Consider the following 17,500-nt stretch of genomic DNA (forward strand, 5'->3'; position numbering starts at 1 on the left):
TGTGTTCAGACATAGAGGAAGACCTGTTGAGTTTGGCTGGATCATTTTTTTTCAATTTCATTTCGGTGTGTTTGAACAGTTTGAGCTTAGCACGGAGTTTCTGTAGTGTAGTGGTTATCACGTTCGCCTAACACGCGAAAGGTCACCAGTTCAAAACTGGGCAGAAACACGCCATTATGCTTTGCTGACAAAGCTATTGACTTTCAGTTCTTGATCTCGATTGCTTGTCGTGAGCCCAGTAACGTCTTTCATCTAGTTTCTGTAGTGTAGTGGTTATCACGTTCGCCTCCCAAGCGAAAGGTCCCCAGTTCGAAACTGGGCAGAAACAATGCATTTTGACTTTCAATCCTTGATCTTTATTCCTTGCCATGACCACAGTAACCTTTTTCGTTCCGTTTCTGTAGTGTAGTGGTTATCACATTCGCCTAACACGCGAAAGGTCCCCAGTTCAAAACTGGGCAGAAACACGCCATAATGCTTTGCTGACAAAGCTATTGACTTTCAGTTCTTGATCTCGATTGCTTGTCGTGAGCCCAGTAACGTCTTTCATCTAGTTTCTGTAGTGTAGTGGTTATCACGTTCGCCTCACACGCGCAAGGTCCCCAGTTCGAAACTGGGCAGAAACAATGCATTTTGACTTTCAATCCTTGATCTTTATTCCTTGCCATGACCACAGTAACCTTTTTCGTTCCGTTTCTGTAGTGTAGTGGTTATCACATTCGCCTAACACGCGAAAGGTCCCCAGTTCAAAACTGGGCAGAAACATGCCATAATGCTTTGCTGACAAAGCTATTGACTTTCAGTTCTTGATCTCGATTGCTTGTCGTGAGCCCAGTAACGTCTGTTATCTAGTTTCTGTAGTGTAGTGGTTATCACGTTCGCTTTACACGCGAAAGGTCTCCGGTTCGGTCCCGGGCAGAAGCATGCGGTTTCTCTTTATTTTGATCACAAGTGTATATTGTTGATGTAATCAGCATCATTTTTACCCCTTTGATGATTTCTACATGCGTCTGCTTTTGTCAAGAGTGTGTGTTTTTGACATTGTATACGTTTTTCTAGTTCAAGTAACACCTGATAGGATCAAGGTGCGAAAGCAGGCATCTACTTGCTTTTTCTCTTTCTTTTTGGCTTTTGGACAAAGGCATGAGATTTTTTTTTGCAAAATGGTTTTGTTTCCATGTTTTTTCTTTTTTTCAGTAGTCTGACAAATGAAAGGTTCCTTGGTTGAAAAGTGCACTTTGTCCTGTGTTCAGACATAGAGGAAGACCTGTTGAGTTTGGCTGGATCATTTTTTTTCAATTTCATTTCGGTGTGTTTGAACAGTTTGAGCTTAGCACGGAGTTTCTGTAGTGTAGTGGTTATCACGTTCGCCTAACACGCGAAAGGTCCCCAGTTCAAAACTGGGCAGAAACACGCCATTATGCTTTGCTGACAAAGCTATTGACTTTCAGTTCTTGATCTCGATTGCTTGTCGTGAGCCCAGTAACGTCTTTCATCTAGTTTCTGTAGTGTAGTGGTTATCACGTTCGCCTCACACGCGCAAGGTCCCCAGTTCGAAACTGGGCAGAAACAATGCATTTTGACTTTCAATCCTTGATCTTTATTCCTTGCCATGACCACAGTAACCTTTTTTGTTCCGTTTCTGTAGTGTAGTGGTTATCACATTCGCCTAACACGCGAAAGGTCCCCAGTTCAAAACTGGGCAGAAACATGCCATAATGCTTTGCTGACAAAGCTATTGACTTTCAGTTCTTGATCTCGATTGCTTGTCGTGAGCCCAGTAACGTCTGTTATCTAGTTTCTGTAGTGTAGTGGTTATCACGTTCGCTTTACACGCGAAAGGTCTCCGGTTCGATCCCGGGCAGAAGCATGCGGTTTCTCTTTATTTTGATCACAAGTGTATATTGTTGATGTAATCAGCATCATTTTTACCCCTTTGATGATTTCTACATGCGTCTGCTTTTGTCAAGAGTGTGTGTTTTTGACATTGTATACGTTTTTCTAGTTCAAGTAACACCTGATAGGATCAAGGTGCGAAAGCAGGCATCTACTTGCTTTTTCTCTTTCTTTTTGGCTTTTGGACAAAGGCATGAGATTTTTTTTTGCAAAATGGTTTTGTTTCCATGTTTTTTCTTTTTTTCAGTAGTCTGACAAATGAAAGGTTCCTTGGTTGAAAAGTGCACTTTGTCCTGTGTTCAGACATAGAGGAAGACCTGTTGAGTTTGGCTGGATCATTTTTTTTCAATTTCATTTCGGTGTGTTTGAACAGTTTGAGCTTAGCACGGAGTTTCTGTAGTGTAGTGGTTATCACGTTCGCCTAACACGCGAAAGGTCCCCAGTTCAAAACTGGGCAGAAACACGCCATTATGCTTTGCTGACAAAGCTATTGACTTTCAGTTCTTGATCTCGATTGCTTGTCGTGAGCCCAGTAACGTCTTTCATCTAGTTTCTGTAGTGTAGTGGTTATCACGTTCGCCTCACATGCGAAAGGTCCCCAGTTCGAAACTGGGCAGAAACAATGCATTTTGACTTTCAATCCTTGATCTTTATTCCTTGCCATGACCACAGTAACCTTTTTCGTTCCGTTTCTGTAGTGTAGTGGTTATCACATTCGCCTAACACGCGAAAGGTCCCCAGTTCAAAACTGGGCAGAAACATGCCATAATGCTTTGCTGACAAAGCTATTGACTTTCAGTTCTTGATCTCGATTGCTTGTCGTGAGCCCACTAACGTCTGTTATCTAGTTTCTGTAGTGTAGTGGTTATCACGTTCGCTTTACACGCGAAAGGTCTCCGGTTCGATCCCGGGCAGAAGCATGCGGTTTCTCTTTATTTTGATCACAAGTGTATATTGTTGATGTAATCAGCATCATTTTTACCCCTTTGATGATTTCTACATGCGTCTGCTTTTGTCAAGAGTGTGTGTTTTTGACATTGTATACGTTTTTCTAGTTCAAGTAACACCTGATAGGATCAAGGTGCGAAAGCAGGCATCTACTTGCTTTTTCTCTTTCTTTTTGGCTTTTGGACAAAGGCATGAGATTTTTTTTTGCAAAATGGTTTTGTTTCCATATTTTTTCTTTTTTTCAGTAGTCTGACAAATGAAAGGTTCCTTGGTTGAAAAGTGCACTTTGTCCTGTGTTCAGACATAGAGGAAGACCTGTTGAGTTTGGCTGGATCATTTTTTTTCAATTTCATTTCGGTGTGTTTGAACAGTTTGAGCTTAGCACGGAGTTTCTGTAGTGTAGTGGTTATCACGTTCGCCTAACATGCGAAAGGTCCCCAGTTCAAAACTGGGCAGAAACACGCCATTATGCTTTGCTGACAAAGCTATTGACTTTCAGTTCTTGATCTCGATTGCTTGTCGTGAGCCCAGTAACGTCTTTCATCTAGTTTCTGTAGTGTAGTGGTTATCACGTTCGCCTCACACGCGAAAGGTCCCCAGTTCGAAACTGGGCAGAAACAATGCATTTTGACTTTCAATCCTTGATCTTTATTCCTTGCCATGACCACAGTAACCTTTTTCGTTCCGTTTCTGTAGTGTAGTGGTTATCACATTCGCCTAACACGCGAAAGGTCCCCAGTTCAAAACTGGGCAGAAACATGCCATAATACTTTGCTGACAAAGCTATTGACTTTCAGTTCTTGATCTCGATTGCTTGTCGTGAGCCCAGTAACGTCTGTTATCTAGTTTCTGTAGTGTAGTGGTTATCACGTTCGCTTTACACGCGAAAGGTCTCCGGTTCGATCCCGGGCAGAAGCATGCGGTTTCTCTTTATTTTGATCACAAGTGTATATTGTTGATGTAATCAGCATCATTTTTACCCCTTTGATGATTTCTACATGCGTCTGCTTTTGTCAAGAGTGTGTGTTTTTGACATTGTATACGTTTTTCTAGTTCAAGTAACACCTGATAGGATCAAGGTGCGAAAGCAGGCATCTACTTGCTTTTTCTCTTTCTTTTTGGCTTTTGGACAAAGGCATGAGATTTTTTTTTGCAAAATGGTTTTGTTTCCATGTTTTTTCTTTTTTTCAGTAGTCTGACAAATGAAAGGTTCCTTGGTTGAAAAGTGCACTTTGTCCTGTGTTCAGACATAGAGGAAGACCTGTTGAGTTTGGCTGGATCATTTTTTTTCAATTTCATTTCGGTGTGTTTGAACAGTTTGAGCTTAGCACGGAGTTTCTGTAGTGTAGTGGTTATCACGTTCGCCTAACACGCGAAAGGTCCCCAGTTCAAAACTGGGCAGAAACACGCCATTATGCTTTGCTGACAAAGCTATTGACTTTCAGTTCTTGATCTCGATTGCTTGTCGTGAGCCCAGTAACGTCTTTCATCTAGTTTCTGTAGTGTAGTGGTTATCACGTTCGCCTCACACGCGAAAGGTCCCCAGTTCGAAACTGGGCAGAAACAATGCATTTTGACTTTCAATCCTTGATCTTTATTCCTTGCCATGACCACAGTAACCTTTTTCGTTCCGTTTCTGTAGTGTAGTGGTTATCACATTCGCCTAACACGCGAAAGGTCCCCAGTTCAAAACTGAGCAGAAACATGCCGTAATGCTTTGCTGACAAAGCTATTGACTTTCAGTTCTTGATCTCGATTGCTTGTCATGAGCCCAGTAACGTCTGTTATCTAGTTTCTGTAGTGTAGTGGTTATCACGTTCGCTTTACACGCGAAAGGACTCCGGTTCGATCCCGGGCAGAAGCATGCGGTTTCTCTTTATTTTGATCACAAGTGTATATTGTTGATGTAATCAGCATCATTTTTACCCCTTTGATGATTTCTACATGCGTCTGCTTTTGTCAAGAGTGTGTGTTTTTGACATTGTATACGTTTTTCTAGTTCAAGTAACACCTGATAGGATCAAGGTGCGAAAGAAGGCATCTACTTGCTTTTTCTCTTTCTTTTTGGCTTTTGGACAAAGGCATGAGATTTTTTTTTGCAAAATGGTTTTGTTTCCATGTTTTTTCTTTTTTTCAGTAGTCTGACAAATGAAAGGTTCCTTGGTTGAAAAGTGCACTTTGTCCTGTGTTCAGACATAGAGGAAGACCTGTTGAGTTTGGCTGGATCATTTTTTTTCAATTTCATTTCGGTGTGTTTGAACAGTTTGAGCTTAGCACGGAGTTTCTGTAGTGTAGTGGTTATCACGTTCGCCTAACACGCGAAAGGTCCCCAGTTCAAAACTGGGCAGAAACACGCCATTATGCTTTGCTGACAAAGCTATTGACTTTCAGTTCTTGATCTCGATTGCTTGTCGTGAGCCCAGTAACGTCTTTCATCTAGTTTCTGTAGTGTAGTGGTTATCACGTTCGCCTCACACGCGAAAGGTCCCCAGTTCGAAACTGGGCAGAAACAATGCATTTTGACTTTCAATCCTTGATCTTTATTCCTTGCCATGACCACAGTAACCTTTTTCGTTCCGTTTCTGTAGTGTAGTGGTTATCACATTCGCCTAACACGCGAAAGGTCCCCAGTTCAAAACTGGGCAGAAACATGCCATAATACTTTGCTGACAAAGCTATTGACTTTCAGTTCTTGATCTCGATTGCTTGTCGTGAGCCCAGTAACGTCTGTTATCTAGTTTCTGTAGTGTAGTGGTTATCACGTTCGCTTTACACGCGAAAGGTCTCCGGTTCGATCCCGGGCAGAAGCATGCGGTTTCTCTTTATTTTGATCACAAGTGTATATTGTTGATGTAATCAGCATCATTTTTACCCCTTTGATGATTTCTACATGCGTCTGCTTTTGTCAAGAGTGTGTGTTTTTGACATTGTATACGTTTTTCTAGTTCAAGTAACACCTGATAGGATCAAGGTGCGAAAGCAGGCATCTACTTGCTTTTTCTCTTTCTTTTTGGCTTTTGGACAAAGGCATGAGATTTTTTTTTGCAAAATGGTTTTGTTTCCATGTTTTTTCTTTTTTTCAGTAGTCTGACAAATGAAAGGTTCCTTGGTTGAAAAGTGCACTTTGTCCTGTGTTCAGACATAGAGGAAGACCTGTTGAGTTTGGCTGGATCATTTTTTTTCAATTTCATTTCGGTGTGTTTGAACAGTTTGAGCTTAGCACGGAGTTTCTGTAGTGTAGTGGTTATCACGTTCGCCTAACACGCGAAAGGTCCCCAGTTCAAAACTGGGCAGAAACACGCCATTATGCTTTGCTGACAAAGCTATTGACTTTCAGTTCTTGATCTCGATTGCTTGTCGTGAGCCCAGTAACGTCTTTCATCTAGTTTCTGTAGTGTAGTGGTTATCACGTTCGCCTCACACGCGAAAGGTCCCCAGTTCGAAACTGGGCAGAAACAATGCATTTTGACTTTCAATCCTTGATCTTTATTCCTTGCCATGACCACAGTAACCTTTTTCGTTCCGTTTCTGTAGTGTAGTGGTTATCACATTCGCCTAACACGCGAAAGGTCCCCAGTTCAAAACTGAGCAGAAACATGCCGTAATGCTTTGCTGACAAAGCTATTGACTTTCAGTTCTTGATCTCGATTGCTTGTCATGAGCCCAGTAACGTCTGTTATCTAGTTTCTGTAGTGTAGTGGTTATCACGTTCGCTTTACACGCGAAAGGTCTCCGGTTCGATCCCGGGCAGAAGCATGCGGTTTCTCTTTATTTTGATCACAAGTGTATATTGTTGATGTAATCAGCATCATTTTTACCCCTTTGATGATTTCTACATGCGTCTGCTTTTGTCAAGAGTGTGTGTTTTTGACATTGTATACGTTTTTCTAGTTCAAGTAACACCTGATAGGATCAAGGTGCGAAAGAAGGCATCTACTTGCTTTTTCTCTTTCTTTTTGGCTTTTGGACAAAGGCATGAGATTTTTTTTTGCAAAATGGTTTTGTTTCCATGTTTTTTCTTTTTTTCAGTAGTCTGACAAATGAAAGGTTCCTTGGTTGAAAAGTGCACTTTGTCCTGTGTTCAGACATAGAGGAAGACCTGTTGAGTTTGGCTGGATCATTTTTTTTCAATTTCATTTCGGTGTGTTTGAACAGTTTGAGCTTAGCACGGAGTTTCTGTAGTGTAGTGGTTATCACGTTCGCCTAACACGCGAAAGGTCCCCAGTTCAAAACTGGGCAGAAACACGCCATTATGCTTTGCTGACAAAGCTATTGACTTTCAGTTCTTGATCTCGATTGCTTGTCGTGAGCCCAGTAACGTCTTTCATCTAGTTTCTGTAGTGTAGTGGTTATCACGTTCACCTCACACGCGAAAGGTCCCCAGTTCGAAACTGGGCAGAAACAATGCATTTTGACTTTCAATCCTTGATCTTTATTCCTTGCCATGACCACAGTAACCTTTTTCGTTCCGTTTCTGTAGTGTAGTGGTTATCACATTCGCCTAACACGCGAAAGGTCCCCAGTTCAAAACTGGGCAGAAACATGCCATAATACTTTGCTGACAAAGCTATTGACTTTCAGTTCTTGATCTCGATTGCTTGTCGTGAGCCCAGTAATGTCTGTTATCTAGTTTCTGTAGTGTAGTGGTTATCACGTTCGCTTTACACGCGAAAGGTCTCCGGTTCGATCCCTGGCAGAAGCATGCGGTTTCTCTTTATTTTGATCACAAGTGTATATTGTTGATGTAATCAGCATCATTTTTACCCCTTTGATGATTTCTACATGCGTCTGCTTTTGTCAAGAGTGTGTGTTTTTGACATTGTATACGTTTTTCTAGTTCAAGTAACACCTGATAGGATCAAGGTGCGAAAGCAGGCATCTACTTGCTTTTTCTCTTTCTTTTTGGCTTTTGGACAAAGGCATGAGATTTTTTTTTGCAAAATGGTTTTGTTTCCATGTTTTTTCTTTTTTTCAGTAGTCTGACAAATGAAAGGTTCCTTGGTTGAAAAGTGCACTTTGTCCTGTGTTCAGACATAGAGGAAGACCTGTTGAGTTTGGCTGGATCATTTTTTTTCAATTTCATTTCGGTGTGTTTGAACAGTTTGAGCTTAGCACGGAGTTTCTGTAGTGTAGTGGTTATCACGTTCGCCTAACACGCGAAAGGTCCCCAGTTCAAAACTGGGCCGAAACACGCCATTATGCTTTGCTGACAAAGCTATTGACTTTCAGTTCTTGATCTCGATTGCTTGTCGTGAGCCCAGTAACGTTTTTCATCTAGTTTCTGTAGTGTAGTGGTTATCACGTTCGCCTCACACGCGAAAGGTCCCCAGTTCGAAACTGGGCAGAAACAATGCATTTTGACTTTCAATCCTTGATCTTTATTCCTTGCCATGACCACAGTAACCTTTTTCGTTCCGTTTCTGTAGTGTAGTGGTTATAACATTCGCCTAACACGCGTAAGGTCCCCAGTTCAAAACTGGGCAGAAACACGCCATAATGCTTTGCTGACAAAGCTATTGACTTTCAGTTCTTGATCTCGATTGCTTGTCGTGAGCCCAGTAACGTCTTTCATCTAGTTTCTGTAGTGTAGTGGTTATCACGTTCGCCTCACACGCGAAAGGTCCCCAGTTCGAAACTGGGCAGAAACAATGCATTTTGACTTTCAATCCTTGATCTTTATTCCTTGCCATGACCACAGTAACCTTTTTCGTTCCGTTTCTGTAGTGTAGTGGTTATCACATTCGCCTAACACGCGAAAGGTCCCCAGTTCAAAACTGGGCAGAAACATGCCATAATGCTTTGCTGACAAAGCTATTGACTTTCAGTTCTTGATCTCGATTGCTTGTCGTGAGCCCAGTAACGTCTGTTATCTAGTTTCTGTAGTGTAGTGGTTATCACGTTCGCTTTACACGCGAAAGGTCTCCGGTTCGATCCCGGGCAGAAGCATGCGGTTTCTCTTTATTTTGATCACAAGTGTATATTGTTGATGTAATCAGCATCATTTTTACCCCTTTGATGATTTCTACATGCGTCTGCTTTTGTCAAGAGTGTGTGTTTTTGACATTGTATACGTTTTTCTAGTTCAAGTAACACCTGATAGGATCAAGGTGCGAAAGCAGGCATCTACTTGCTTTTTCTCTTTCTTTTTGGCTTTTGGACAAAGGCATGAGATTTTTTTTTGCAAAATGGTTTTGTTTCCATGTTTTTTCTTTTTTTCAGTAGTCTGACAAATGAAAGGTTCCTTGGTTGAAAAGTGCACTTTGTCCTGTGTTCAGACATAGAGGAAGACCTGTTGAGTTTGGCTGGATCATTTTTTTTCAATTTCATTTTGGTGTGTTTGAACAGTTTGAGCTTAGCACGGAGTTTCTGTAGTGTAGTGGTTATCACGTTCGCCTAACACGCGAAAGGTCCCCAGTTCAAAACTGGGCAGAAACACGCCATTATGCTTTGCTGACAAAGCTATTGACTTTCAGTTCTTGATCTCGATTGCTTGTCGTGAGCCCAGTAACGTCTTTCATCTAGTTTCTGTAGTGTAGTGGTTATCACGTTCGCCTCACACGCGAAAGGTAACCAGTTCGAAACTGGGCAGAAACAATGCATTTTGACTTTCAATCCTTGATCTTTATTCCTTGCCATGACCACAGTAACCTTTTTCGTTCCGTTTCTGTAGTGTAGTGGTTATCACATTCGCCTAACACGCGAAAGGTCCCCAGTTCAAAACTGGGCAGAAACATGCCATAATGCTTTGCTGACAAAGCTATTGACTTTCAGTTCTTGATCTCGATTGCTTGTCGTGAGCCCAGTAACGTCTGTTATCTAGTTTCTGTAGTGTAGTGGTTATCACGTTCGCTTTACACGCGAAAGGTCTCCGGTTCGATCCCGGGCAGAAGCATGCGGTTTCTCTTTATTTTGATCACAAGTGTATATTGTTGATGTAATCAGCATCATTTTTACCCCTTTGATGATTTCTACATGCGTCTGCTTTTGTCAAGAGTGTGTGTTTTTGACATTGTATACGTTTTTCTAGTTCAAGTAACACCTGATAGGATCAAGGTGCGAAAGCAGGCATCTACTTGCTTTTTCTCTTTCTTTTTGGCTTTTGGACAAAGGCATGAGATTTTTTTTTGCAAAATGGTTTTGTTTCCATGTTTTTTCTTTTTTTCAGTAGTCTGACAAATGAAAGGTTCCTTGGTTGAAAAGTGCACTTTGTCCTGTGTTCAGACATAGAGGAAGACCTGTTGAGTTTGGCTGGATCATTTTTTTTCAATTTCATTTCGGTGTGTTTGAACAGTTTGAGCTTAGCACGGAGTTTCTGTAGTGTAGTGGTTATCACGTTCGCCTAACACGCGAAAGGTCCCCAGTTCAAAACTGGGCAGAAACACGCCATTATGCTTTGCTGACAAAGCTATTGACTTTCAGTTCTTGATCTCGATTGCTTGTCGTGAGCCCAGTAACGTCTTTCATCTAGTTTCTGTAGTGTAGTGGTTATCACGTTCGCCTCACACGCGAAAGGTCCCCAGTTCGAAACTGGGCAGAAACAATGCATTTTGACTTTCAATCCTTGATCTTTATTCCTTGCCATGACCACAGTAACCTTTTTCGTTCCGTTTCTGTAGTGTAGTGGTTATCACATTCGCCTAACACGCGAAAGGTCCCCAGTTCAAAACTGGGCAGAAACACGCCATAATGCTTTGCTGACAAAGCTATTGACTTTCAGTTCTTGATCTCGATTGCTTGTCGTGAGCCCAGTAACGTCTTTCATCTAGTTTCTGTAGTGTAGTGGTTATCACGTTCGCCTCACACGCGAAAGGTCCCCAGTTCGAAACTGGGCAGAAACAATGCATTTTGACTTTCAATCCTTGATCTTTATTCCTTGCCATGACCACAGTAACCTTTTTTGTTCCGTTTCTGTAGTGTAGTGGTTATCACATTCGCCTAACATGCGAAAGGTCCCCAGTTCAAAACTGGGCAGAAACATGCCATAATGCTTTGCTGACAAAGCTATTGACTTTCAGTTCTTGATCTCGATTGCTTGTCGTGAGCCCAGTAACGTCTGTTATCTAGTTTCTGTAGTGTAGTGGTTATCACGTTCGCTTTACACGCGAAAGGTCTCCGGTTCGATCCCGGGCAGAAGCATGCGGTTTCTCTTTATTTTGATCACAAGTGTATATTGTTGATGTAATCAGCATCATTTTTACCCCTTTGATGATTTCTACATGCGTCTGCTTTTGTCAAGAGTGTGTGTTTTTGACATTGTATACGTTTTTCTAGTTCAAGTAACACCTGATAGGATCAAGGTGCGAAAGCAGGCATCTACTTGCTTTTTCTCTTTCTTTTTGGCTTTTGGACAAAGGCATGAGATTTTTTTTTGCAAAATGGTTTTGTTTCCATGTTTTTTCTTTTTTTCAGTAGTCTGACAAATGAAAGGTTCCTTGGTTGAAAAGTGCACTTTGTACTGTGTTCAGACATAGAGGAAGACCTGTTGAGTTTGGCTGGATCATTTTTTTTCAATTTCATTTCGGTGTGTTTGAACAGTTTGAGCTTAGCACGGAGTTTCTGTAGTGTAGTGGTTATCACGTTCGCCTAACACGCGAAAGGTCCCCAGTTCAAAACTGGGCAGAAACACGCCATTATGCTTTGCTGACAAAGCTATTGACTTTCAGTTCTTGATCTCGATTGCTTGTCGTGAGCCCAGTAACGTCTTTCATCTAGTTTCTGTAGTGTAGTGGTTATCACGTTCGCCTCACACGCGAAAGGTCCCCAGTTCGAAACTGGGCAGAAACAATGCATTTTGACTTTCAATCCTTGATCTTTATTCCTTGCCATGACCACAGTAACCTTTTTCGTTCCGTTTCTGTAGTGTAGTGGTAATCACATTCGCCTAACACGCGAAAGGTCCCCAGTTCAAAACTGGGCAGAAACACGCCATAATGCTTTGCTGACAAAGCTATTGACTTTCAGTTCTTGATCTCGATTGCTTGTCGTGAGCCCAGTAACGTCTTTCATCTAGTTTCTGTAGTGTAGTGGTTATCACGTTCGCCTCACACGCGAAAGGTCCCCAGTTCGAAACTGGGCAGAAACAATGCATTTTGACTTTCAATCCTTGATCTTTATTCCTTGCCATGACCACAGTAACCTTTTTTGTTCCGTTTCTGTAGTGTAGTGGTTATCACATTCGCCTAACATGCGAAAGGTCCCCAGTTCAAAACTGGGCAGAAACATGCCATAATGCTTTGCTGACAAAGCTATTGACTTTCAGTTCTTGATCTCGATTGCTTGTCGTGAGCCCAGTAACGTCTGTTATCTAGTTTCTGTAGTGTAGTGGTTATCACGTTCGCTTTACACGCGAAAGGTCTCCGGTTCGATCCCGGGCAGAAGCATGCGGTTTCTCTTTATTTTGATCACAAGTGTATATTGTTGATGTAATCAGCATCATTTTTACCCCTTTGATGATTTCTACATGCGTCTGCTTTTGTCAAGAGTGTGTGTTTTTGACATTGTATACGTTTTTCTAGTTCAAGTAACACCTGATAGGATCAAGGTGCGAAAGCAGGCATCTACTTGCTTTTTCTCTTTCTTTTTGGCTTTTGGACAAAGGCATGAGATTTTTTTTTGCAAAATGGTTTTGTTTCCATGTTTTTTCTATTTTTCAGTAGTCTGACAAATGAAAGGTTCCTTGGTTGAAAAGTGCACTTTGTCCTGTGTTCAGACATAGAGGAAGACCTGTTGAGTTTGGCTGGATCATTTTTTTTCAATTTCATTTCGGTGTGTTTGAACAGTTTGAGCTTAGCACGGAGTTTCTGTAGTGTAGTGGTTATCACGTTCGCCTAACACGCGAAAGGTCCCCAGTTCAAAACTGGGCAGAAACACGCCATTATGCTTTGCTGACAAAGCTATTGACTTTCAGTTCTTGATCTCGATTGCTTGTCGTGAGCCCGTAACGTCTTTCATCAAGTTTCTGTAGTGTAGTGGTTATCACGTTCGCCTCACACCCGAAAGGTCCCCAGTTCGAAACTGGGCAGAAATAATGCATTTTGACTTTCAATCCTTGATCTTTATTCCTTGCCATGACCACAGTAACCTTTTTCGTTCCGTTTCTGTAGTGTAGTGGTTATCACATTCGCCTAACACGCGAAAGGTCCCCAGTTCAAAACTGGGCAGAAACATGCCATAATGCTTTGCTGACAAAGCTATTGACTTTCAGTTCTTGATCTCGATTGCTTGTCGTGAGCCCAGTAACGTCTGTTATCTAGTTTCTGTAGTGTAGTGGTTATCACGGTCGCTTTACACGCGAAAGGTCTCCGGTTCGATCCCGGGCAGAAGCATGCGGTTTCTCTTTATTTTGATCACAAGTGTATATTGTTGATGTAATCAGCATCATTTTTACCCCTTTGATGATTTCTACATGCGTCTGCTTTTGTCAAGAGTGTGTGTTTTTGACATTGTATACGTTTTTCTAGTTCAAGTAACACCTGATAGGATCAAGGTGCGAAAGCAGGTATATACTTGCTTTTTCTCTTTCTCTTTGGCTTTTGGACAAAGGCATGAGATTTTTTTTTGCAAAATGGTTTTGTTTCCATGTTTTTTCTTTTTTTCAGTAGTCTGACAAATGAAAGGTTCCTTGGTTGAAAAGTGCACTTTGTCCTGTGTTCAGACATAGAGGAAGACCTGTTGAGTTTGGCTGGATCATTTTTTTTCAATTTCATTTCGGTGTGTTTGAACAGTTTGAGCTTAGCACGGAGTTTCTGTAGTGTAGTGGTTATCACGTTCGCGTAACACGCGAAAGGTCCCCAGTTCAAAACTGGGCAGAAACACGCCATTATGCTTTGCTGACAAAGCTATTGACTTTCAGTTCTTGATCTCGATTGCTTGTCGTGAGCCCAGTAACGTCTTTCATCTAGTTTCTGTAGTGTAGTGGTTATCACGTTCGCCTCACACGCGAAAGGTCCCCAGTTCGAAACTGGGCAGAAACAATGCATTTTGACTTTCAATCCTTGATCTTTATTCCTTGCCATGACCACAGTAACCTTTTTCGTTCCGTTTCTGTAGTGTAGTGGTTATCACATTCGCCTAACACGCGAAAGGTCCCCAGTTCAAAACTGGGCAGAAACATGCCATAATGCTTTGCTGACAAAGCTATTGACGTTCAGTTCTTGATCTCGATTGCTTGTCGTGAGCCCAGTAACGTCTGTTATCTAGTTTCTGTAGTGTAGTGGTTATCACGTTCGCTTTACACGCGAAAGGTCTCCGGTTCGATCCCGGGCAGAAGCATGCGGTTTCTCTTTATTTTGATCACAAGTGTATATTGTTGATGTAATCAGCATCATTTTTACCCCTTTGATGATTTCTACATGCGTCTGCTTTTGTCAAGAGTGTGTGTTTTTGACATTGTATACGTTTTTCTAGTTCAAGTAACACCTGATAGGATCAAGGTGCGAAAGCAGGCATCTACTTGCTTTTTCTCTTTCTTTTTGGCTTTTGGACAAAGGCATGAGATTTTTTTTTGCAAAATGGTTTTGTTTCCATGTTTTTTCTTTTTTTCAGTAGTCTGACAAATGAAAGGTTCCTTGGTTGAAAAGTGCACTTTGTCCTGTGTTCAGACATAGAGGAAGACCTGTTGAGTTTGGCTGGATCATTTTTTTTCAATTTCATTTCGGTGTGTTTGAACAGTTTGAGCTTAGCACGGAGTTTCTGTAGTGTAGTGGTTATCACGTTCGCCTAACACGCGAAAGGTCCCCAGTTCAAAACTGGGCAGAAACACGCCATTATGCTTTGCTGACAAAGCTATTGACTTTCAGTTCTTGATCTCGATTGCTTGTCGTGAGCCCAGTAACGTCTTTCATCTAGTTTCTGTAGTGTAGTGGTTATCACGTTCGCCTCACACGCGAAAGCTCACCAGTTCGAAACTGGGCAGAAACAATGCATTTTGACTTTCAATCCTTGATCTTTATTCCTTGCCATGACCACAGTAACCTTTTTCGTTCCGTTTCTGTAGTGTAGTGGTTATCACATTCGCCTAACACGCGAAAGGTCCCCAGTTCAAAACTGGGCAGAAACATGCCATAATGCTTTGCTGACAAAGCTATTGACTTTCAGTTCTTGATCTCGATTGCTTGTCGTGAGCCCAGTAACGTCTGTTATCTAGTTTCTGTAGTGTAGTGGTTATCACGTTCGCTTTACACGCGAAAGGTCTCCGGTTCGATCCCGGGCAGAAGCATGCGGTTTCTCTTTATTTTGATCACAAGTGTATATTGTTGATGTAATCAGCATCATTTTTACCCCTTTGATGATTTCTACATGCGTCTGCTTTTGTCAAGAGTGTGTGTTTTTGACATTGTATACGTTTTTCTAGTTCAAGTAACACCTGATAGGATCAAGGTGCGAAAGCAGGCATCTACTTGCTTTTTCTCTTTCTTTTTGGCTTTTGGACAAAGGCATGAGATTTTTTTTTGCAAAATGGTTTTGTTTCCATGTTTTTTCTTTTTTTCAGTAGTCTGACAAATGAAAGGTTCCTTGGTTGAAAAGTGCACTTTGTCCTGTGTTCAGACATAGAGGAAGACCTGTTGAGTTTGGCTGGATCATTTTTTTTCAATTTCATTTCGGTGTGTTTGAACAGTTTGAGCTTAGCACGGAGTTTCTGTAGTGTAGTGGTTATCACGTTCGCCTAACACGCGAAAGGTCCCCAGTTCAAAACTGGGCAGAAACACGCCATTATGCTTTGCTGACAAAGCTATTGACTTTCAGTTCTTGATCTCGATTGCTTGTCGTGAGCCCAGTAACGTCTTTCATCTAGTTTCTGTAGTGTAGTGGTTATCACGTTCGCCTCACACGCGAAAGGTCCCCAGTTCGAAACTGGGCAGAAACAATGCATTTTGACTTTCAATCCTTGATCTTTATTCCTTGCCATGACCACAGTAACCTTTTTCGTTCCGTTTCTGTAGTGTAGTGGTTATCACATTCGCCTAACACGCGAAAGGTCCCCAGTTCAAAACTGGGCAGAAACATGCCATAATGCTTTGCTGACAAAGCTATTGACTTTCAGTTCTTGATCTCGATTGCTTGTCGTGAGCCCAGTAACGTCTGTTATCTAGTTTCTGTAGTGTAGTGGTTATCACGTTCGCTTTACACGCGAAAGGTCTCCGGTTCGATCCCGGGCAGAAGCATGCGGTTTCTCTTTATTTTGATCACAAGTGTATATTGTTGATGTAATCAGCATCATTTTTACCCCTTTGATGATTTCTACATGCGTCTGCTTTTGTCAAGAGTGTGTGTTTTTGACATTGTATACGTTTTTCTAGTTCAAGTAACACCTGATAGGATCAAGGTGCGAAAGCAGGCATCTACTTGCTTTTTCTCTTTCTTTTTGGCTTTTGGACAAAGGCATGAGATTTTTTTTTGCAAAATGGTTTTGTTTCCATGTTTTTTCTTTTTTTCAGTAGTCTGACAAATGAAAGGTTCCTTGGTTGAAAAGTGCACTTTGTCCTGTGTTCAGACATAGAGGAAGACCTGTTGAGTTTGGCTGGATCATTTTTTTTCAATTTCATTTTGGTGTGTTTGAACAGTTTGAGCTTAGCACGGAGTTTCTGTAGTGTAGTGGTTATCACGTTCGCCTAACACTCGAAAGGTCCCCAGTTCAAAACTGGGCAGAAACACGCCATTATGCTTTGCTGACAAAGCTATTGACTTTCAGTTCTTGATCTCGATTGCTTGTCGTGAGCCCAGTAACGTCTTTCATCTAGTTTCTGTAGTGTAGTGGTTATCACGTTCGCCTCACACGCGAAAGATCCCCAGTTCGAAACTGGGCAGAAACAATGCATTTTGACTTTCAATCCTTGATCTTTATTCCTTGCCATGACCACAGTAACCTTTTTCGTTCCGTTTCTGTAGTGTAGTGGTTATCACATTCGCCTAACACGCGAAAGGTCCCCAGTTCAAAACTGGGCAGAAACATGCCATAATGCTTTGCTGACAAAGCTATTGACTTTCAGTTCTTGATCTCGATTGCTTGTCGTGAGCCCAGTAACGTCTGTTATCTAGTTTCTGTAGTGTAGTGGTTATCACGTTCGCTTTACACGCGAAAGGTCTCCGGTTCGATCCCGGGCAGAAGCATGCGGTTTCTCTTTATTTTGATCACAAGTGTATATTGTTGATGTAATCAGCATCATTTTTACCCCTTTGATGATTTCTACATGCGTCTGCTTTTGTCAAGAGTGTGTGTTTTTGACATTGTATACGTTTTTCTAGTTCAAGTAACACCTGATAGGATCAAGGTGCGAAAGCAGGCATCTACTTGCTTTTTCTCTTTCTTTTTGGCTTTTGGACAAAGGCATGAGATTTTTTTTTGCAAAATGGTTTTGTTTCCATGTTTTTTCTTTTTTTCAGTAGTCTGACAAATGAAAGGTTCCTTGGTTGAAAAGTGCACTTTGTCCTGTGTTCAGACATAGAGGAAGACCTGTTGAGTTTGGCTGGATCATTTTTTTTCAATTTCATTTCGGTGTGTTTGAACAGTTTGAGCTTAGCACGGAGTTTCTGTAGTGTAGTGGTTATCACGTTCGCCTAACACTCGAAAGGTCCCCAGTTCAAAACTGGGCAGAAACACGCCATTATGCTTTGCTGACAAAGCTATTGACTTTCAGCTCTTGATCTCGATTGCTTG

The 17,500-nt window shown here is 41.6% G+C and overlaps 33 non-coding genes across 33 annotated transcripts; all 33 read left to right on the forward strand.

The window, feature by feature from the left end:
- The first annotated feature begins 255 nt into the window (after nucleotides 1–255).
- Nucleotides 256–328, forward strand: TRNAG-CCC (transfer RNA glycine (anticodon CCC)). Its single transcript has one exon. It is a non-coding gene; the product is annotated as a tRNA-Gly (tRNA).
- A 1,469-nt stretch (nucleotides 329–1,797) lies between these two features.
- TRNAV-UAC (transfer RNA valine (anticodon UAC)) lies at nucleotides 1,798–1,870 on the forward strand. Its single transcript has one exon. It is a non-coding gene; the product is annotated as a tRNA-Val (tRNA).
- Nucleotides 1,871–2,743: 873 nt separating this feature from the next.
- TRNAV-UAC (transfer RNA valine (anticodon UAC)) lies at nucleotides 2,744–2,816 on the forward strand. Its single transcript has one exon. It is a non-coding gene; the product is annotated as a tRNA-Val (tRNA).
- A 575-nt stretch (nucleotides 2,817–3,391) lies between these two features.
- On the forward strand, nucleotides 3,392–3,464 carry TRNAV-CAC (transfer RNA valine (anticodon CAC)). The gene has a single exon. It is a non-coding gene; the product is annotated as a tRNA-Val (tRNA).
- A 225-nt stretch (nucleotides 3,465–3,689) lies between these two features.
- Nucleotides 3,690–3,762, forward strand: TRNAV-UAC (transfer RNA valine (anticodon UAC)). The gene has a single exon. It is a non-coding gene; the product is annotated as a tRNA-Val (tRNA).
- Nucleotides 3,763–4,337: 575 nt separating this feature from the next.
- Nucleotides 4,338–4,410, forward strand: TRNAV-CAC (transfer RNA valine (anticodon CAC)). The gene has a single exon. It is a non-coding gene; the product is annotated as a tRNA-Val (tRNA).
- Nucleotides 4,411–4,635: 225 nt separating this feature from the next.
- Nucleotides 4,636–4,708, forward strand: TRNAV-UAC (transfer RNA valine (anticodon UAC)). The gene has a single exon. It is a non-coding gene; the product is annotated as a tRNA-Val (tRNA).
- Nucleotides 4,709–5,283: 575 nt separating this feature from the next.
- On the forward strand, nucleotides 5,284–5,356 carry TRNAV-CAC (transfer RNA valine (anticodon CAC)). Its single transcript has one exon. It is a non-coding gene; the product is annotated as a tRNA-Val (tRNA).
- Nucleotides 5,357–5,581: 225 nt separating this feature from the next.
- Nucleotides 5,582–5,654, forward strand: TRNAV-UAC (transfer RNA valine (anticodon UAC)). The gene has a single exon. It is a non-coding gene; the product is annotated as a tRNA-Val (tRNA).
- A 575-nt stretch (nucleotides 5,655–6,229) lies between these two features.
- Nucleotides 6,230–6,302, forward strand: TRNAV-CAC (transfer RNA valine (anticodon CAC)). Its single transcript has one exon. It is a non-coding gene; the product is annotated as a tRNA-Val (tRNA).
- A 225-nt stretch (nucleotides 6,303–6,527) lies between these two features.
- Nucleotides 6,528–6,600, forward strand: TRNAV-UAC (transfer RNA valine (anticodon UAC)). The gene has a single exon. It is a non-coding gene; the product is annotated as a tRNA-Val (tRNA).
- Nucleotides 6,601–8,121: 1,521 nt separating this feature from the next.
- TRNAV-CAC (transfer RNA valine (anticodon CAC)) lies at nucleotides 8,122–8,194 on the forward strand. Its single transcript has one exon. It is a non-coding gene; the product is annotated as a tRNA-Val (tRNA).
- A 225-nt stretch (nucleotides 8,195–8,419) lies between these two features.
- Nucleotides 8,420–8,492, forward strand: TRNAV-CAC (transfer RNA valine (anticodon CAC)). The gene has a single exon. It is a non-coding gene; the product is annotated as a tRNA-Val (tRNA).
- A 225-nt stretch (nucleotides 8,493–8,717) lies between these two features.
- On the forward strand, nucleotides 8,718–8,790 carry TRNAV-UAC (transfer RNA valine (anticodon UAC)). The gene has a single exon. It is a non-coding gene; the product is annotated as a tRNA-Val (tRNA).
- A 416-nt stretch (nucleotides 8,791–9,206) lies between these two features.
- Nucleotides 9,207–9,279, forward strand: TRNAV-AAC (transfer RNA valine (anticodon AAC)). The gene has a single exon. It is a non-coding gene; the product is annotated as a tRNA-Val (tRNA).
- A 384-nt stretch (nucleotides 9,280–9,663) lies between these two features.
- Nucleotides 9,664–9,736, forward strand: TRNAV-UAC (transfer RNA valine (anticodon UAC)). The gene has a single exon. It is a non-coding gene; the product is annotated as a tRNA-Val (tRNA).
- Nucleotides 9,737–10,152: 416 nt separating this feature from the next.
- Nucleotides 10,153–10,225, forward strand: TRNAV-AAC (transfer RNA valine (anticodon AAC)). The gene has a single exon. It is a non-coding gene; the product is annotated as a tRNA-Val (tRNA).
- Nucleotides 10,226–10,311: 86 nt separating this feature from the next.
- Nucleotides 10,312–10,384, forward strand: TRNAV-CAC (transfer RNA valine (anticodon CAC)). The gene has a single exon. It is a non-coding gene; the product is annotated as a tRNA-Val (tRNA).
- Nucleotides 10,385–10,609: 225 nt separating this feature from the next.
- On the forward strand, nucleotides 10,610–10,682 carry TRNAV-CAC (transfer RNA valine (anticodon CAC)). The gene has a single exon. It is a non-coding gene; the product is annotated as a tRNA-Val (tRNA).
- Nucleotides 10,683–10,907: 225 nt separating this feature from the next.
- TRNAV-UAC (transfer RNA valine (anticodon UAC)) lies at nucleotides 10,908–10,980 on the forward strand. The gene has a single exon. It is a non-coding gene; the product is annotated as a tRNA-Val (tRNA).
- A 416-nt stretch (nucleotides 10,981–11,396) lies between these two features.
- On the forward strand, nucleotides 11,397–11,469 carry TRNAV-AAC (transfer RNA valine (anticodon AAC)). The gene has a single exon. It is a non-coding gene; the product is annotated as a tRNA-Val (tRNA).
- Nucleotides 11,470–11,555: 86 nt separating this feature from the next.
- On the forward strand, nucleotides 11,556–11,628 carry TRNAV-CAC (transfer RNA valine (anticodon CAC)). The gene has a single exon. It is a non-coding gene; the product is annotated as a tRNA-Val (tRNA).
- Nucleotides 11,629–11,853: 225 nt separating this feature from the next.
- Nucleotides 11,854–11,926, forward strand: TRNAV-CAC (transfer RNA valine (anticodon CAC)). The gene has a single exon. It is a non-coding gene; the product is annotated as a tRNA-Val (tRNA).
- A 225-nt stretch (nucleotides 11,927–12,151) lies between these two features.
- TRNAV-UAC (transfer RNA valine (anticodon UAC)) lies at nucleotides 12,152–12,224 on the forward strand. The gene has a single exon. It is a non-coding gene; the product is annotated as a tRNA-Val (tRNA).
- Nucleotides 12,225–12,640: 416 nt separating this feature from the next.
- On the forward strand, nucleotides 12,641–12,713 carry TRNAV-AAC (transfer RNA valine (anticodon AAC)). Its single transcript has one exon. It is a non-coding gene; the product is annotated as a tRNA-Val (tRNA).
- A 1,031-nt stretch (nucleotides 12,714–13,744) lies between these two features.
- Nucleotides 13,745–13,817, forward strand: TRNAV-CAC (transfer RNA valine (anticodon CAC)). Its single transcript has one exon. It is a non-coding gene; the product is annotated as a tRNA-Val (tRNA).
- Nucleotides 13,818–14,042: 225 nt separating this feature from the next.
- Nucleotides 14,043–14,115, forward strand: TRNAV-UAC (transfer RNA valine (anticodon UAC)). Its single transcript has one exon. It is a non-coding gene; the product is annotated as a tRNA-Val (tRNA).
- A 416-nt stretch (nucleotides 14,116–14,531) lies between these two features.
- TRNAV-AAC (transfer RNA valine (anticodon AAC)) lies at nucleotides 14,532–14,604 on the forward strand. Its single transcript has one exon. It is a non-coding gene; the product is annotated as a tRNA-Val (tRNA).
- A 384-nt stretch (nucleotides 14,605–14,988) lies between these two features.
- On the forward strand, nucleotides 14,989–15,061 carry TRNAV-UAC (transfer RNA valine (anticodon UAC)). The gene has a single exon. It is a non-coding gene; the product is annotated as a tRNA-Val (tRNA).
- A 416-nt stretch (nucleotides 15,062–15,477) lies between these two features.
- Nucleotides 15,478–15,550, forward strand: TRNAV-AAC (transfer RNA valine (anticodon AAC)). The gene has a single exon. It is a non-coding gene; the product is annotated as a tRNA-Val (tRNA).
- An 86-nt stretch (nucleotides 15,551–15,636) lies between these two features.
- TRNAV-CAC (transfer RNA valine (anticodon CAC)) lies at nucleotides 15,637–15,709 on the forward strand. Its single transcript has one exon. It is a non-coding gene; the product is annotated as a tRNA-Val (tRNA).
- A 225-nt stretch (nucleotides 15,710–15,934) lies between these two features.
- Nucleotides 15,935–16,007, forward strand: TRNAV-UAC (transfer RNA valine (anticodon UAC)). The gene has a single exon. It is a non-coding gene; the product is annotated as a tRNA-Val (tRNA).
- Nucleotides 16,008–16,880: 873 nt separating this feature from the next.
- TRNAV-UAC (transfer RNA valine (anticodon UAC)) lies at nucleotides 16,881–16,953 on the forward strand. Its single transcript has one exon. It is a non-coding gene; the product is annotated as a tRNA-Val (tRNA).
- Nucleotides 16,954–17,500: the final 547 nt, after the last annotated feature.

The sequence above is a fragment of the Ranitomeya imitator genome, unplaced genomic scaffold (genome assembly GCF_032444005.1).
Source record: "Ranitomeya imitator isolate aRanImi1 unplaced genomic scaffold, aRanImi1.pri SCAFFOLD_24, whole genome shotgun sequence".
Taxonomy (NCBI): domain Eukaryota; kingdom Metazoa; phylum Chordata; class Amphibia; order Anura; family Dendrobatidae; genus Ranitomeya; species Ranitomeya imitator.